The sequence below is a fragment of the Lagenorhynchus albirostris genome, chromosome 4 (assembly GCF_949774975.1).
Source record: "Lagenorhynchus albirostris chromosome 4, mLagAlb1.1, whole genome shotgun sequence".
In the NCBI taxonomy this organism is placed as follows: domain Eukaryota; kingdom Metazoa; phylum Chordata; class Mammalia; order Artiodactyla; family Delphinidae; genus Lagenorhynchus; species Lagenorhynchus albirostris.
The window spans coordinates 81,387,500-81,403,944 of record NC_083098.1 but is presented as its reverse complement, the minus strand read 5'-3'; positions in this window follow the sequence as shown (position 1 = coordinate 81,403,944).

Sequence of the window (16,445 nt, the reverse complement as noted above, 5' to 3'; positions counted from 1 at the left end):
TGAGTTTCAATATCTGCCTATCGAAACATTTTGCTTTTACTGTTTTGGTTGAATATAGTGTTGAGATGAGAGCCTCATGTTCAGCCTGGCACTTCAGGTCTCAAAGGATTAACCTGGTGACCAAAAGAATCTCACTCTAGGAGAACTGATGACATGTTGTGTCCAACTGACTGAGATGAAATAAATTGACTTTTTCAAAAATACATGTGTTGAAAATTCAAGTGTATTGCAAAAAAAAGGGGGGGGTAAACAGAGTGAAGCTTTTTCATCAAAACAAGCCAAGTAATTTAAAAAATTCTTGGAGACAAATGCAAATCTCATGCTTCAAGGAAAAATCTAATAAATATTTAACATGTTATTTCATGAGACAGACTTGTGTATGCTGTTGACAGAAGGCTTAAGATGGAACAGACATTGCAAGTTAACATAATATTTTAACTTTTTAGAAGACAAAAAAATGCGATTTCAAAATATTTCTTTTTCTATTAGTTTTGAAAAGACTTCTCACAGAGACAAGTGAAACAAAATGGAACTTTCAAGCTGGTTTAAGAAAGACATCCAAATTAATTCAAATGAATTGTTATCATGAGTTAAAATTCCTGTTACTTCAGTGAATATTGGACAGAGTGTTAAATTTTTATTTTGGTGATCAAAGGTTACATGCCACAATAATTTCAACGTACTTATTCTTGGTTAAGGTGCTGTTTAACTAGTTGGAGTGACTATCATAACACACAGTGTGAGTTACAGGTGCAGAAGACATCAGTCACTGGAACAAGTCTAGTCCAGCCCCAGGAGCTTGAAATGTTCCTATCTGAAGGACTGTCCAGAAGTCAAGTTGTTCTAAGACAAAGGTCAAACAGATTAGGCTTCTGTAACAAAGAGAAAGCTAAGAATTCTCTGGGTCCCAGCATGGACACACACGTTATGTGTCTGCTGTACCCTTATTTCTTTATAACAATATTGCTCTCACAATGAATTCTTACCATGCATTCTCTCCTCTTCTTTCTTCCTTCCTTCCTCCCTCCCTCTCTCCTCCCTTTCCTTCTTTCTTCCTTCCTTTGTTTTTCTTTCTTTCTGCTTAAATTTTCCTGTACTTTTACAATCAAACCAAAACCAACAATTTAGCCATTTCACTTGATATTGAATCTTTCCTACTTTTTTTGTTCGTTTCAGTTTATCTTCCAACCCCTCACCAACTTTTATTCCTGATGTCTTTAATGCTCCAAAATGCATGCCATTTTTTGATATTTGGCTTCCAGACTCATTGTTAGTGGGGAGGAAAGTATTTATTGACATCTATCAATAAAAGTATTTATTGACATTAATCATTTCCCTTAGCAAGGGACCTGTCTTTGATCATCTGCCAAGAGGAAGGTAGCCACTGTGGGAAGGAAGATAAGGTCATGGGATCACAGAGTCATCAGGGACCTGGGAAAATGAGAGAAGTGGCTAAGCTCATCCCTCAGGCATGAATGGAAGTCTGAGGGAAATCTGGGGTGCCAGTAGGGGTGAGGGAAACAGAAATGAGAGGATGGGAGAGAGGAGAAGGATGGTCTATTGTCAGACAAGACAGGAGGCAGGGGTGAAATAAAATTCATATCTTATGATAATACAAGAAAAATTTAAACATAAAAATCCTTCTCTGCCCTTTGGCCGCCTCTCTCCCCCTACTGTGCATTGTGTATCTGCATTATGCATCCACTAAACCTCCCCCATTGGGAGAAATACCTGCTCCACCATAAAGAGCAACATTCTCCTAGCATCAGCAAGACAACTCCTTAAAAGATAACATTCTTTCTTATCTCATAAGGGGTCACATGGCAAATGGCACATGGTCATTCTGGATTGTGTAAACTGTCAATAATACATCATTTGATGTACAGCCCTCTGTCTAAAAAAACTTATAAAACCGTGCTTTGTCTTCTTAATGGGCAGGACAGTTCTCAGAGTTTTCTGAGATGCTGTTCCTCAATTAAAATCCTCAAATTCTGCTCGAATAAAATTTTACGTTTCTTTCTTAGATCAACTGATTGATTTTTCGTTGACACAGGGAATTGAATTGAGGATGTCAAAGGGGCTTTTAGTAACTGGAATCACTGCCACAGGATTTGTAATTGCCTGAGTTGTTGCAATGTAAATTCCTACAATTTTTCATCACTTTTAATACCAAAGTCTTCCACATACACATATGGAATTTATAAGTAAGTGGCTGATCTAATATAAATTAATGTTTAAAAATGGGAGCTAATTCCATATCTGGTAGAATCAAAGACATTACAAAGATAAATCAGAGGTCATAAATTCTGGCTCCCTGTGAAGTTAGGGAAATTTTGATAGATGATTTTTTTTCTTCTGTGTGGCAAATAACAGGGGTTGGATCAATTTAAAGTTGCTCTGAAGGGGCAGTGAAATCCCTAGGTTACACATGTTTTTATTGAAGTTTTTTTTCTTGAGAATTTCTGGAGATCTCTGTGCATTGGGGGTCTTTGGATGTGTGATGGTTAATCTCGTGTCAAATTGACAGATCACAATGTGCCCAGATTAAACATTATTTCTGAGTATGTCTGTGAGGGTGTTTCTGGATGAGATTAGCACTTGAAATGATGGACTCAGTAAAGTAGATTGCCCTTCCCAATGTGGGTGGACATCCAATCCTTTGAGGGCTTGAAGAGAGCAAAAAGCAGAGGGAGGAACTTGTTCCCTTTTTCCTGCCTCATAGTTGAACTGGAACATTTCATCTTATCTTTTGTGGACATTGGGTTGGGATTTCCAACCATCAATTCTCCTGGTTCTCAGGCCTTCAGTCTTTTTGTTTGTTTGTTTGTTTTTTGCGGTATGCGGGCCTCTCACTGTTGTGGCCTCTCCCATTGTGGAGCACAGGCTCCGGATGCGCAGGCTCAGCTGCCATGGCTTACGGGCCCAGCCACTCCGCGGTATGTGGGATCTTCCCGGACTGGGGCACGAACCTGTGTCCCCTGCATTGGCAGGCGGACTCTCAACCACTGCGCCACCAGGGAAACCCAAGCCTTCAGTCTTGAACTGAATTACACCACTGGCTTTTCTAGGTCTCCATTTTGCAGATGGCAGATCGTGGGACTTCTCAGACTCCATAATCACATAAGCCAAGTTCTCATAATAAATCTCTTTACATATATAAAATTCTGTCCCTCTATAACCACTCTCACTACCAAAATCTGTACTAGTAAGGGTTCTCCAGAGAAACAGAACCAATAGTTTCTGTTTATAGAGGATTAAATATTCCAGAGGTGTATTTGTTTTATTTTTTTCCAAAGGGATAAAGCTAGCTTGATAAGTTATGCCATTCTCTTCTAATTCATCCATTTCTGTTTTTTGTTTTATTCACTTCTTTCTTCTGATTGTCTTAGATTTAATTATTGCTCTTTTATTTTTAATTTTTTTGAGAGATTGCTTTAAAAGTAAAAACAATTAAGGATATGATTTTATTTTCATTACAAAAACATTTTATTTTAAAAGAATTTTAGATTTACAAAAGTGTTGCAAAGAAAGTACAGAGAGCTCTGATCTATCCTTTCCAACTTGCCTTAATGTTAATATTTTACATAATCATGCAACATTAATCAAACTAAGAAATTAACATTAGTACAATTCAATTAACTAAAATACAAACTTCATTTCACCAATTTTCCCAATGTGTCCTTTTTCTACTTCAGGATCTAATACATAGCATTTAGTCATCATGTTTGCTTAATCTTCTCAGTCTGTAACAACTTTTGAATCTTTCCTTATGTTTCATGACTTTGAAAGTTTTGAAAGGTACTGGTCAGATATTTTGTAGAATGTCCCCAAATTTGGGTTTGTCTGATATTTTTTCATGATTAGCCTAGGGGTATGAACTTTTGTGAAGAAGAACACAGATGTGAAATGCCCTTTCCATCACATAGTATTGGGGGGGGTGTGTGATAACACTATAACGTTATTAAAGATGTTAACTTTGATCACTCATTTAAAGTGGCATCTATAAAGTTAATATTCTTCCCTTCCCATACTCCATTAATTAGAAGCAATAGTAGTCTCCTATAAAATGTAAACAACCCCATATATCCATCAACTGCTGAATGGCTAAACACATTGTAGTACATCAAATGATGGAATAATTTTCAGCAATAAAAAGAATCAGACTACTGGTACTTGCAAAAACACAAATGAATCTTGAAAGCATTATGTTATGTGCAAGGAGAAAGACTCAAAAGATTGCATACTGTATGATCCCTTTTATATTAAATTCTGGAAAAAACAGAAATCAGATCAATGGTTTCTAGGGCCTAGATGTGAGAGTAGGAAATCGAGTATAAAGAATCATGCATTTTGGAATGATGGAAATATTCTAATCCTAATTTCATAGTGGTTACATGATTGTTTAGGGTTGCCAAAATTTGTAGTAGTTGCATGTATTAAAAATAAAAGTGAATTTTTCTGTGTATAAAATATATCTCGATAAACTTATCTTAATACAAATGTAGCGCCAAAATAGGCTATTAAAGACAAGGTTGACAGTTGCCATTAAATGCCCACGAGGAAATACTGAGTTCCCACTATAAACAAGTGGATCTCAGGGCGAAGTATATAAAAGGAAAGCAAAGTTTCATAAATATAGACTCTGTCAGTGCCCCATCATATAACCCTGGGCACTCAATATTTTCCTAAAACTGATGGCTTCCTACTCAGAGCAGAAGTGAGTCTTAGTCTCAAGGTTTTCTTTGACTACTGCAGCCCATTATATTCACGGACATGGAAGAACTAACCATTCCACTAGAACAGTCCTCAACCAATGACTTATCAGAGTTAGTGGGAAACCTCTTTGTCCCCCTGTTAGGACTGAGCTCCAGCACCCACATGGTATCCTGTTTGATAAAGCACTCTTCACTCTCTTTCTTCCCTTGCCTCCACTTCCCCACTGCCCTACTGGTGTTTCCAGGATCACAGGCTCAATAAACCACTTTTACTCACATCTTATCTTGAGGCCTACCTCTGGGGGAACCAATCTATGGAGACATATGGAACAAATTTTTGTTAATAAGTAACGTGATCCCTGAGATTTCATGATAGGATAGCACTCCCTCAAAGGGGAACTAAAAATACCAAAGCAAAGTTGTCTTATCACTAATATAAGGCCCGTACTTTATACTAGTAACAGGCCCTGTGGGGTTTATGGAGTGGTGACAAAGACTCTCTCCTTGACCAAATTTCAGTCAGGTTCCTTTGAACCCTGACTGAACTCCAACTTTGGGCTTCTGTGCTTGTCTTTACATGGCCTAGTTTAAGTGAGAATCCAGTTAATTCACTTTAGCAAGAATCCTCTACTCTCAAAATCTGATCACCCTGGCCTGCCTTCAGTAAGAATCCTGTTAAGTTCATCTAGTCAGAATCCCCCCAACCCCTCACGTTTCTATCTCCCAGCCCCTCAACTTGAGCCTTGGCTATAAATCCCCACTTGTCTTTGGACGATTTGGAATTCAGCCCAGTTCTATACTGAGCCCTCTTTTCCTTTACTGCAATCATTCCTCAATAACACCTGTTTTTACCAGTTTAATTACTGTCCAGCTCTGGTTTTCTTTGACGGTAGTTACAATTGGCAGATCCCAGATCAACAGACTCATGGGGCTAGAGCTACTTCAAATTTTCTGCCTTTGGTTCAGAGTAATCCCAGGCATAAAAGCAGTGCCAAGCAAATTATGTGGTTCCCATGATCCCAGCTGTGAAAGAGGAGAACTAGAGATACTGGAATCCTAGCCAAGTCTCAAGTAGATAGATTTTTAAATATTTGGTGTTCGATTAGTGAACTCTACTGGTACAGACTACAGAAAGTATTTTTAGCCCAATTTGAAATGTCACATACATTGTATAAGCAGAGTTTGGTATTTATTCTCTTTCATTATTTTAACTCAAAAGTATTCATACTTTCATGAGTGATGAGAAAGTAAATTGAGTGACAATGGTCTGGGATGAGAAATATTAGAAAGTTCAAGATCTCTTAATAAATAATACCTGCAGTATCAAGGGGATATTTTTGAAGGGCATTATAGCTGCATATAAATGTGAAGAATTATTACTGTATCTGGAGACCTTCTACTTGAATTAGTTTACTATATATTATTTTGGTTTGGGTACATGTAAAAAATGAAGCAATGGAAAATCATAAACAGGGATTATACAAAAATTAAAGCTGCAACAAATGCTAATGGAATTGTTACACTGGCTGGTAAATATTTCTGAAAGGACTTCAAAACGAAGAGTTATTTAAGTGAAAAAAATTCAGTCATTAACATCTTGATCAACATTCACAGCATGATTCCAGTTTGTGTTATTCTTTTTCATGCCACCAAATATAACTATTATAATAGTAATGAGACAAAATTATAGTTTTTTTACATTACCCAAGCAATTATTTTTATATTGTATATATTAAGTATATATATATATGTATATTTGTGTGATATCTCTATGGGTAATAACGTAATATTTGGTATCATTTCTATGAGTTACTGACCACTGGTCAGCTGATTAAAATGAGTTTGGGTGAATTACCATGTAAAATATGGCAGAAATGTGAATAACTACCTATATAATGAAGATTAATAGTAGTCAAGATAATAAGAACAAGAGAGATATTGTTAATAACCTAAACAAATAGTACTTTCTCAGAGTCATTTTTGTCAGAAGAAAAATGCATGAATGTAATATTACAGGATTATTTCTCTAAATTACTTTATTCCTAACAACGATTATTAATTATCACTTAAAATAATTTTCAGTTATCAATAGAAATTATTTTCTTCTTCTGCTGTTAAAAATTTCTAAATAATACAAGAATTTCTTCATATGCCTTTTGTTTATAGCTTACAGATTTTAAAGATTTAATTCTGCTTGTTTCTTATCTAAAACTCGTATAAATAGGGCATAAGCATGCTTGATACAGTTAGCTTCTGACAATGCAGTCTGGACACAAACCCAGCAGTGTGAGCAAGTACAAAGAAATAGATGATCATTCTTGCACGAATGTTTCAGGTCTTCTGTGATTCAGGAAAGCCTGTGACAAGATTTTCAGCTGGTGACTGCTGAGGCCAGTCACAGTATGGCTGCCAGGGGAGTTAAGTAAGGAACTCTGGAACATGCAAACAAAACGCAGTGGTGATTGTTTGGCTCTGTGTGATCTAAGGGGAGAAAGTCAGTCATCACTGGGAACACTGCACTGTTCAGATAAGATATGTTCAGGTTCTCAAGGGAACGTAAGGCACCCACTCTCACTAAATAAGCAGTAGAGTAGCATTCATGTGGCAGAAAGAGCACTGGCTCGGGAGTTGAGAGACATGGTTCACAGTTTTGTCTCTAATAAATGTAACGTGACTTTTGAACTTAGATAAACTAGTACTTATAAGCATTAATTTTCTCATCAGTAAAACAAGAATAATAATACCTCTGACTACAAAAGGATCATTATAAAGATCACATGAAATAATATATGTAAAAGGTTCTGAGTTCCCAACATACATTCATAGGTATCGGTGTATATAAACAAAGGGATCTGTTTTGTGATCAAACATCTGGACTCAATCCTAATTCTACTACATACTCCCTTATTTTGTGTGTCTTCTGATTATCAACTTCTTTATCTTTAGAATATTTGTAATTATATGTCATCATACTTTTCTGGAAATTATATCAAGTAACACTTGTAAAACACTTAGTACAGTGTCTGGCACATATCAGAGCTTCACATAGAAACTGTTACTTTGTTTAGTAATTTCTAACACTTATAGAACATTTACTTTGTGCTAGACACCATGTATATATCAACTCATTTTATTCCCATAACAACCTTCAGAGGACTCTATGATTATCATATCCCTTTTATAGATGAGGAAATCTAGCTGCATGGCAATTAAGTAATTTATCCAAAGTCATACAGTAAGTTAATAGTGGTGTCAGATTTCAAAATTAAGCAATAGAATTTCAGAGCTCTGCTGTTAACCATCATACAACACTGTCTCAAAGTGGAATTGTTGAAAAAATATTGTTCATAGTCATCTACGGTGTGTAGGACTCTGTTCTGAGTACTGTGCATATAAAGTAGAATAAGATTGAGTTTAATATATATTTAGGGAAAGAAGAGGTCTGTAAAAACCACGAATAATATAAGGGAGAATAAGTGCCCCTAAGTGTTTGGAAATAGAACCATCTCTCAGAAAGGTTATAATTTCACTGCAAGGATGGAACTGTTCTTATGCTTTGAAGTCCAGGTGGACATTGGTGAGAAGAAGGCATTCTGGAGGAGGGAAGGTAGAAAATCAAGGGTGTCTCCAATGTGATTTTTTGGGAGAGCGACAATGAGAGAAAATTCTATTTCAATTCCTTGAGGGGTTGACTGTGATAAAATTTCTACTCTCAACAAGCTCATTATGAGTTTCTTCTCAGTGACTCTATCAGGCTGAATTTCTGGATACAAAAAGACAAAGAGTCCTAATGGTTTGGAGAGTCTGATCAGAGGGTCAGAACTATTTTTGTTTGGTGATAATTCCTGCTACCATGGTGAAGATAGTTTGGTTTACCTTATTTATTACATGTGGATCTTTGGGAAGCAGTTTCTACAATGAGAATGTGATTAAATTCATTTCTAAGCTAGACTCAAGTCTGAATATACTCTGAGATTTCTTATCAAAAGGAAAAATTGCTACTTTACACCTGATAAAATACATTATTTTTGGATAATTTTAGATGGTAAGGCAGAACAATTAATAACCTGTAAAGATGGATCTCCCCTGCTTATCAGAAGACCTTGAAACTGGGCCTCAAAGAAGCAGGTGGCTTGTAGTCTGTTACTCAAGGAGAAAGTCCAGATTACTCTTTTATTTGCTAGGTTCACTATAAAATTCTGAAATGAATAGAGTTTGAGGAAAGACTGATCAAAATCTGTCATGCAAAACTATTTTCACCATAAGCGGTTAAAAAGATAAATAATTTAGTTCTCTTACTCCCATATGTGTATATTTCACTGAAATTAAAGGGACGCTGTCCTGATACCTGAGAGTTGGAACAATTATTCTTCCCCTTATCTAGGTTGTCTAGTCAAAATGATGTGCCATATGTCTCCAAGCCATATGTCCACTGATTTTTTTTTTTTAATTCTAGTTTCTGCCAGAAAATTGACTCTGGCTGTTAATTTCTTCATGTTATGAATCCTGTCTGGCTTGTTCTACTATTTCCTTTGAACTTTTTCAGTTCCCTGGAATGAGGGAATTATGACCTGGATTTTCTCTATTCAGTTCCAGTGACATATTAGAAAGGAAAACACCGTATCTGCAACATACCTGGTTATTTAAAAATGCATGGAGATGTGCTCCCTGGAATAGAAAATCCTGTAATTCCATCAGAATCCTCAAGGGAACTTGATTAAATGATTTTATCTTAAAATAAGAATTAGCAAATATTTACTCTTGTTTATCGTAACCTTGCAAGCTGTTACCTATTTAGTTAACACTCTACCGTTTAGTAATTTGTTCCTCTGATGTTATCAAAAATAAATCTAAGTGATGAACTTGGGATAGTTGAGTAAATGTAGTGCATAGGAAAAAATGCAATCTCTTTTTAGGTTGTTGTTACACGACACTACTAAATGTGCAAAGAAACAACTATTGAAAAAAAGGATCAAGAGACAAACTGGCTTGTCTGGAATTGCCCAGTCAGTGGCTTTCTAAAGCTATGTGTGTGGAGCAACAAAGTGCAACTGGAATAGAAAGTACCACTGAGACAGCTGCTCCTGTCTTAAATGAGCTTAGTAGGAAGTGAAGTGTGTGTTGAAAAAATGAATACATGAATGAATGGATGAAGCTATTTTAACTCCAACCAAACTTTCTGACTGCAGTGAAGGAAGGGTGTGATTCATGCCTTTTGAGTTAAAGGGAACTTTATATTGAGGTTGACTTGGCCTTGTGCACAGTACTGGCTGGCACAGGGCAGACACCCAGAAACCAACAGGTAGGATTTTAGCATTAACCAAGTCAGCACAGTGAAGTTGAGGAAGCTTTCCAGATTTCAATTATAAACACATGGCGTTTCCTTCTCAATCCACTTATGTCTTGGTTCTATAGGCATTAATGAGGGCCTACTATGTGCCAAGCAGTATGCTGGACACTAGGCATATAAACACAAGTGGTCTTTACTCTCAAAATCCTTTGGTCCAATGAAAGAGACAAACTAGCAGTTTGTTCCAATTCAATGTGATTCATACTATAACAGAGATTTGTTCCAGGCTTTATGGGAGCAGCATAGAAAACAAGCACAGAGGCTTTCAGAGTTGGAATAAATTTTACCCAGGAGGTGGGATGTAGAAATACCCAGATTCAGCATTGTGAATAGAGGACCAGACTCTAAAAACACAGACAAGAGAAGAGTCTGGTGTGGTTGGAAAATAGGAGGTGCTCTCCATAGATGAAAGAACATATTTGGGTGGTAGCCAGAAATGAAGATGAAGCTGGTAGAATCATTTAGAGATAATCTGTGAAGCCCTTTGTATGACATGTAAGAGGGGTTGAACTAATGCAGGCAACATGTATGATCTAGATCAATTGACAGGTAAGCCACACAGGTAAAGTTCAAGTGGACACAGACATTCTCTGAGAAGGTACATATGGAAGGATACTCCCATGGAAGATACAGGATTATCTGTTGTCATCTTAACAAAGGATTGTTGTCATTTGTTTAGCTTTTGGTAATAACGAAGCGTTACCAATGAGTAACGAGTAATGGTTGCTATGAATAATGGTTGCTATGGCCTTGTTAGAGACACCTGGAGAGACCTCAGGAAAAGAAAGGTGACATAACTTAGCTCTTTAGGTGGTGAAGAGATTCTAAAATATTTATGATGTGTGTGTACAAGTGCACACATGTGTGCATATATATTTATTTCTTGAGTTTAGAAGAAGGGGATTGTGCAGAAGATAACATAAAATCACAGCTTTGGTAAGCCTCCAGGACCAATTGGAGCAACTAGTTTTAACATGATAATTTTATGTACAGATAGACAAAATAACATTCTTCACTCAGTGCTGGTTTCCTTTGCATTTTAAAAAGGTAGCTAATTAGGTTCTGTCTGAGGATTTTATTAGAAAGTTAGAATTGGAATTTGTGTTTCCATGTTGAATTAGTCAATGATGACAGAAAAAGCATCATCCTGACATTTTCCTTTGTGTGCTTTTCAAGGTGAAGAAGAGAGAAGAGTTTTTTTTTTTCTTTCATGTTTCTCTCCTGTTTATGAAAGCAGACACCGACTGGACATAAAGCATTAAGTGATGTTTGTACAAGCACACTTAGGGTGATTTATAAACTTCTTGAGCAAGTTGCCTTATTTTGGGTAAACATTTTATATATACATATGTTCAACACATTTACTCACTCAGATTCCAGGAAAAAACAAATGCCTGTAGATCTTAGTTGTTACCTCTGTGATGTTAAAAAAAAAAAAGAAAAGAAAAAAAGATCATTACCTGAGTATTTAAATCCAAATGAAACGCATTAAAACAACTCTATATTGGATTTTTAAAACTGAAGAACCAGAACTCCATGTATTTCTGAAGCTTCTGAAGTTGATTTAAACCCTCATACTTGGAGTTCTTTTCTATTATAGTAAAAAACAATTTTTATTGAAGTATAGTTGATTTACAATGTTGTGTTAGTTTCAGGTGTACAGCAAAGAGTTATACATATACATACATTCATTCTTTTTCAGATTCTTTTCCCTTATAGGTTATTACAAAATATTGAGTATAGTTTGCTGTGCTATACAGAAAGTCCTTGTTGGTTATCTATTTTATACACAGTAGTGTGTATATGTTAATCCCAAATTCCTAATTTATCCCTCCCACCCCTCCTTTTCCCTTTGGTCACCATAAATTTGTTTTCTATGTCTGTGGGTCTATTTCTGTTTTGTATAAAAGTACATTTGTATCTTTTTTTTTAGATTTGGAGCTCTTTTTAGAACCAGTGGAGGCTTCAGTTTAAGAAAGGCTTCATGGTAATAGAGGCAAGATGAGAAGTTCATTTTATATAGTAGATCATGATTTCCATACACCAGTAATTATATATGCAAGAGAAGAAGCAAATGAAAATTCTCACTTTGTAATAAAGCTCTAATTGAAATTTACTTTAAACTCATGTAATGACTTCCTTGTGTGCAATTAAAAAGATTTCTTTATTTATAAAAAGGTTTTTGATGTTCCTTGAAATTTATATAATTATGTGCATAGCAGAATCCATCAGTACATGTGGATTTGTCTGTACTTTTGCAGAACAATATGGTAACTCAGTTTCCAAATTGACAGGAGTGATCTTGAGTGGCTTGCTAATTTCATAGACATTTTTCTTATCCACAGAATGTGGCTTAACAGTGCTCTGTTACTTTTGTCATAGAGTTGTTATGAGGTTGACATGAGGCAAAATATGTTAAAGCATTTTGTAAACTACAAAAATACATAGGATTTTTAGAATATGATATCGAAAGTCTTGTTCAAAAAGTGATAATTAGCCATTTTGTACTACAAATTTGCTTAAATTCTGATTTTAAAATCTTTCCCCACTGTATATAAGATGTCTACTAACTCCTTCCCATTAAATAGAAAGATCTAATGGAGAGACTGACCTTTTTCTCTAGTCACAGCTTTAAAATACAGCTCTATACACATCAAAGTTCAGAGCTATTAAGTCCATTGGCTTACAGATGAAAGTAGATGAAACCTAGGCACACCTATTCCACGTTATTATATAGTGTACCATTTTTGTAAATACCTTTAATGAAATGAAAACTAAGAAATATAATATTTATTTAGGCCTCTAAAGAAAACCTTCTATTTAATTTTTAATAATGTTTATAAATGTGATTTAAACATCTTTCTGTCTCCTCTACTTATATTACAGCTGTCAGTCCTAAGAAAACTCAGAGAGACGACTGGATACAATTTCCTGCCCTGACTTTTTGGTCAGGATCAATCTGTTTATCATGTCCCAGTATAAACAAATCGGGGTGAAAAAGAGGGGCCAAGCTTTACTGGAAGTAACAGAAAGAAAACTCCATCAAGCTGGACGTTGTTAAAAAGGGTATATTTTAATAAGGAGTTTTTCTGGGATGTGCTCGAAATTGCTTTCATGCTAAATAGAATTTGATCGAAAATGAAGTGTGTGGACAGCCAGTTATGTATTTGAGGGCTTTTTGGCTTGGCTTTCTTGGACTCACTGAACAGACAAAGTTTGCTTCTAAGTACATTTCTTGATGTATCAGTATGGTTTTGGCGGCACCGCTAAAGACAATCAAATGAAGTATCTAAGGGTAACTGAAGCAAAACAGACATCAACTTCATAAATTAAAGCCGTGAGTTCCTTGTTTTATGTGCACCTCTGCATGCTGGGTTCTATCACAGTTACTCATATTATCACTTCCAAAAGAGCACTTGAGAAAAAAGCCTAACAACTGTTAGATACGACGTCTGTTCGTTAACGTTAAGTAAAACAAAGTAAAGAGACTTATTAGTTAGCCATTTAGATCTTCAGAATAAAGTGAGACAGATTACCCACCTGTTAACACCTGTGTTCCGAAAAGTTCACGTGCTTACTAACAGGTGGCATTTATGAGTAATTTATGATGGAATAAGTGGTCATAAAAATCAGTAAGTACCTTTTGGCTTCCAAAAAAATAAATATATAGTTGTGATGCCTAATAATAACTTGTAAACATTGGGATTTAAGCAAGAACTGAAACTGTACATTAATTGTACCAGAGGAAGTTTAGCTGGTGGAATAGAGTTTTGAGTTGGACCATGAATATTGTAGAGTAGTCTAAAGGATATTTGTACTCATGTTTGAAAGGGTATGATGAAACTGTAAAAGAAAATAAAAATAATTAATTTTATAAACTTATGAATTAGAGTATAATAATCTCTGTTTATGAAAATGCAGTCACTTAATGCATACTGGGTACATCCACAGGCAAAGAATGGTGTCTTAAAACTAAGTCTTGTGCTTTAAAATCATGATCAATTCGGGAGAAAATTGATTGCTTTATTGATAGGCTTTTTTACATATTAAGTTAGCATTTACTTGAAGTAAATGGTTGTTTTCCTTTGGAAAACATCTACATCATTTAAGGAGTGTTACCAGTGTGTCTAAATTGAAGTTTCTCATATGCTTACATAAAAAGGGAATTATTTCACATGTAAAAATGGATACTAACAAAAGTTATTATCACGCATGTATCCTTTCGACTGTTGAAAACAATGAATTTAATTTATTGCTGAGAATATATGAAATACACATTAATGTATATACACTGATTAAGCCATATAGACTTAAAAAATAAATACATTGAAATATATGCTATCAGTTGGTATATTGGATGAGTACCATGCTGCAGTCTTAGTGACGTTTTCTTTTTGTCTCAAGATTTATTTTGTTCATTCCACAGTTAATTTATTTGGATTGTATATAGACTCTGGTCAGGAAAATAGGGTGTCTCCAAGTTGTCAGTGAATATGATGCTTAATATAGGAATTTCAGAGCTATATTTTTACCAAAGGGAAGAGCTACAGGAGTTAATACCTGAAAATCTGCCTGTACAATTGGAGAAAGAGTCCCCCTGACACTCGCCCATAAGTAGCTCTGAAGCAGAATGGGAAAGCTGAGGACTGTAAGAAATGCCTGTACCATCATGATGCTGTAAAACCCTGTGAACCACTTTGACGGCAGAGTGGGAGCTAGTGAGGCAGCTGGAAGCTTGCTGAGTCTGTTCGCCTTGGCCCCTGCTTTGCTGAGCTTGATGATAATGGCTTCTGCTTTGCTGAGCTTCCTATTCTCATGAAAGTTCTTTGCAGTGAAAACTCTACCTCAAACATAAACAAGGAAGGAGATGCCGGGAAACAAAGTTCCTGATCTTAGAAGAGACAGGTGGTGATAATGCCAAGTTGACAAGCACTCCTGCACACGTGGCTACTCATAAAATATTTTTTTTCATTTTTTGTTTTTGTTATCGTTTTTGAATCAAATTTAGATATGCTGTTCTTATTTCAGGAATAAACCACCCGCTATGTATCACTATTCCAACTATACCAAAATGAACTAAAGGACCGTGAAAAATGTCTCTACAAAAAAACAAAACAAAACAGAAACCAACACCTATTATCTGAGCCTTATTTGAGTCAAAAGGAAGTTAACACTAAGGTTGGGATTCCTAGTTAGGAAGTTGAGGGGTAGAAATCTAATGGAGGTTTGGAGCATAGGCAATTCTACCATCTAACTATTATTCTTTACAAATTCATAGCTGCAAAAACCCAATGTACTTTTTCTAGTCCTTCAACTTTTATGTGGCTGCAAGTTTCTGGATCAAAAATCCATAATTGATGCATCTTACAACATTCACATTATCCAGCAAATTTTATTGCTAATAGATGGCCTTTAAAAATTGTGTCTAGGAGGGCAATATAGCATAAGCACTTAACAATGTTTTTACTTGGATCAGAAAACAAAAAACAAGCAAACAAACAAAAACCTTGATTTGAGTCTTATCTCTCCATTTCATGACCCAAACATACTGCTAAATATCTTTAAGACAGGATTTCTTCATTTTTAGATGGGGATAATAATATATTGTTTACTTCTGGGGGGAATGCTTACTCGTTACCTTTAAGATTCCCTTTCTGTGCTTTGAACTCATTATTGCAAAACACATGGGCTTTCCTTCCTATAGTCATTGTCTCCTGTGAGAACAAAAGTGAATTATTAGATTGATAAGAATTGGGGAAAATAAAATGTCATGGTGAACATCACTCTTCCCTTCTTCCTCTTGGAAACACTGGTCCTGATGTGGAGGAGGTCCTGCCCAAGTTCAGCCCTGCTTGGAGCTATGAGGATATTTCCAGTTGATGCCAGTGTTCCATAAGCACACTTGCTTATCAGGCCTCAATCCACATAGTCCAAGCTGATTTCTTTTCACGGTGATACTTTAGTTTTTCAACTTTCATTCCTTCTTTTTATGTCTCAGTATGTTCAGAATGTGGGAAACTGGATGTAAGTTATTGGACCTTTTCAGAGATCCCAACATCCACCTTGTAGGACTGTATTGGTATTAAATAAAGTAATTCAGTTACAGTGCATTCAATAAACTTCATTAAACATGCTGGTTACTATTACCATAGGTCAGTCTGAAATTAAATATCTGTAAACCAGTCATTGCTTGTGCCTTAGTGCATATATCATTTGCAATTAACATTATTTTTCCAAATGCTGCTCTCCTGGCATAATTTCAAATTTTGAAGCATTTCATTGCTAATGGTAGTGGGAATATGTACTAAAAGCCAACTATTTTGCTTCAGTGATTAGTTAAAAAGTAATATAGAGAAAACATATTGGCTTGACTTATAAAC